The sequence below is a fragment of the Haliaeetus albicilla genome, chromosome 3 (assembly GCF_947461875.1).
Source record: "Haliaeetus albicilla chromosome 3, bHalAlb1.1, whole genome shotgun sequence".
Lineage (NCBI taxonomy): Eukaryota > Metazoa > Chordata > Aves > Accipitriformes > Accipitridae > Haliaeetus > Haliaeetus albicilla.
In genome coordinates this window covers 31637719-31640638 of record NC_091485.1, presented here as the reverse complement: position 1 = coordinate 31640638, position 2920 = coordinate 31637719, and the positions used below count along the sequence as shown (strand labels likewise).

Below are 2920 nucleotides of genomic sequence, written 5' to 3'. Positions count from 1 at the left end.
GAGCTGTATGTTCTCACCGACAAATGTAAAGAGTTGTGGAAAAATATGTCCAAACCCCAAAGCCTCACACACAGCACCTTACGTTTTTTGACTGTTACAAAACCACCCTGAATAATTTCCAAAATCATGGCCAGACCCTAATAAATAATTTTTCAAAACAATGTTGCGGATGTTTCCGTTAACATGTTGAATGTATAATTTTAATTTCTTCGTTTGGAGTTACTCTGTACTAATAAGCATTATGTTCCTTTCAAGAGACAGCAGAGAACAATGCGGCTGCACTCGGTCAGGGGGCATCTTCTAGAAGGAGGAGGAAATTGTGCTTTTCCAACAGCGATTGAGCAACTTTTCAGGGAAAAAGGTTCTGGAGTGCAGAGCAAGTCAGACAGAGTGGAGAAATGCACAAGCAGAGGCAGGAGAGCTCTGAGAGAGGCAGAGGAGACATATGCAACCAAGGACCCAAGCTGATGTAAATAACTCTCCCAGGAGGCTGAGAGGGGATTGTAAGGACTTCCTTACAGTGCAGGAAGCCACTGAAAATTGTGGGCTGAGAAAAAGACCAGAACATAAGGACACATTGGGTAATGGGGGAGAAGGCAGAAATGGGTTAAAAGCCTTTCATTTCCAATGTCTCCAGGTTTCTTCTTTTTAAAAAATCCATTGTTCTAGCTTACCTTCTAATGAAATCATATTCTCTTTAGCAGCATACATACTAAAATTTGAATGATACAGAGAAGATTAGCATGGCATCTGCACAAGTTGGTTTGGGAGTGGTGGGAAGGCTCCACAGTATGGGAAAAATATTGACATACTGGAGCAAGTCTAGCAGCAGGCCACCAGACTGGTCAGGGGGCTGGAGCACAGGCATATGAGGAAAGGCTTGGAGAGATGAGTCCATTCAGCGGGGAGAAGAGGAGGTTCAGAGGAGACCCGACTGCTGAAACTACCTGACTTCAGGGTACAGAGAAGACAGAGCCAGACTTTTCTTGTAGGTGCACAATGATAGGCAATGGACACAAGCTGAAGCATGGGAAATTCTAATTAAATATAAGAAAAATATTTTACCATGAGGGTGGTCAAATACTGGAATAAAGGATGTGGGCTTTCCATCTCTGGAGGTGTCAAGGACTTGACTGGGTATGGCCCTGAGCTACCTGATCTAGTTAGACCTCCTCTGAGCAGGGGGGTGGACTAGATAACCTCCAGAGGACCCTTCCAACCTAAATTCTTCTGTGATTCTGTGAAACTCAGCTTTCTAGGTTCAAAGAGCTGATGTTTTTAGATATTCTTCACCTTAAATACAAGGTGGTAGAAAGATCTGTCAGAGATCCGCCTCACCCAGACTCATTAAAGAAATGTCATGGCATTTTTGTGAATAATGTTTATGTCTTATACTGTTGTTGGCATTTCAGATAAATATTACTCCTTATTTTTATATCCTGCAAGACACCGCTACCTTGGGCACTTGATTCACCAAGCTATTTTAAATCCCTTCTGTCTGTTTTACCTCCGTGCCCTGCTCTCAACCCATAACTTGCATCAACACTAATGCCTACCCTATTGCTTACCCCTTGAGGATTAAAAAGGCTTCTACAGGTAGTAGTCTGTATGACTGTAGGGTAATGAAGCTCAAGATACACATAGTTTGTTTCCCCCTTTTTTTTTTCCTAAAAGGAAATGTATATCCTCATCCAGTGCTTAGCCTGTCTTCTAAATTACAAATGATAGTTAAAAAAGATTAGGTTCCTGACCTGCATATGAGCACACGCATACATGTTCATGTCTATACATACACACGCACCACACATGTCATGTCTTGTGCATTTATTGTTTTCCATCTCATGCTTTCACAGAAACCCATACCTTCTGCGTTTGCAATGCAGTGACTCAGCAGTGGTCCCATACTTTGCTGTGCTGACCAGCTGTACCCAGTGTATGTCAGGGAGGCTTCCAGGCTGCATTGTCACTGAGAGCACTTACACAGGACTAGAGTGCCTCCTGCACAGGTGCGGTCTTCACAGCCCTCCCTGTTGCATGGGTGGCTTTGCTCTGTATACCAGGGACAGCCCTATCACACTACAAACACTTGTCTCCTGCATATGAAAGCTGACAAAATGTGAGAGGACTTGTGAGTCACCCAACTTACCATGCCTTCCCTTAGTGCTAACTTTTGTGACTACTTTACAAGTAAGAGATTCATACTGAGAAGAAAAAAGTCAGGAGTCTGAAGTTCTCTTAGATTTGCCACAGACTCACTTTCCTATCCTCAGTAGGCTACTTCATATCCACATCTCAACTCCACCATACACAAGAGGGGTGATTATAGCAACATCACAGCAGAAGCTGTAAGACTTCACATCTACAGAGCTCTTTGCAAATACAAACTGCACAAAAATATAAATTATTTTCTGTAACCCCTTCAAAATAAAATATGAAGAAACTGGTAATTCTTCACAGTTTGTCTGCTGGCATGGAGTAAAGAGTAGCCTCAGTGGCAGAACGCTGCGTCTTTGCACACAATCTATGATCTCGGACAAGCAAGATCCGCCAGTTAAATGAGGTACTGCAAGTTAGTCAACGATTCATTGCTTTGGCCCCTCAGAAGTGTGCTAGGCATTGATTACAATCACATAGTGTAAGTTATTCTGGTTTGTTCAGTACCTCAAGTAAGCAGCAGTAACTCCTCATGTGTTTGAACTCTGATGCTGGCATTCCCACGCCATACCGTGTTAGACATTCAGACAACTGTGCTGATCACATATTTCCTCTTACTTTAATAGGCCTTTCAGGAATGAACAAGCATTCCCTTGTATACTGCTATGGTTCCCATCACTTGATGGTCACACTTAATTAACCACTAGTTTAGTAGAGAGCTGGTTACACTTCATTTCATTAAGTGATTTCATGATCACCAGAGGTA

General features: G+C 42.6%; 1 non-coding gene across 1 annotated transcript; it reads left to right on the top strand.

Annotated features, from left to right (window-relative positions):
• The first annotated feature begins 690 nt into the window (after positions 1 to 690).
• LOC138684887 (U6 spliceosomal RNA) lies at positions 691 to 795 on the top strand. The gene has a single exon (XR_011324168.1). It is a non-coding gene; the product is annotated as a U6 spliceosomal RNA (small nuclear RNA).
• Positions 796 to 2920: the final 2125 nt, after the last annotated feature.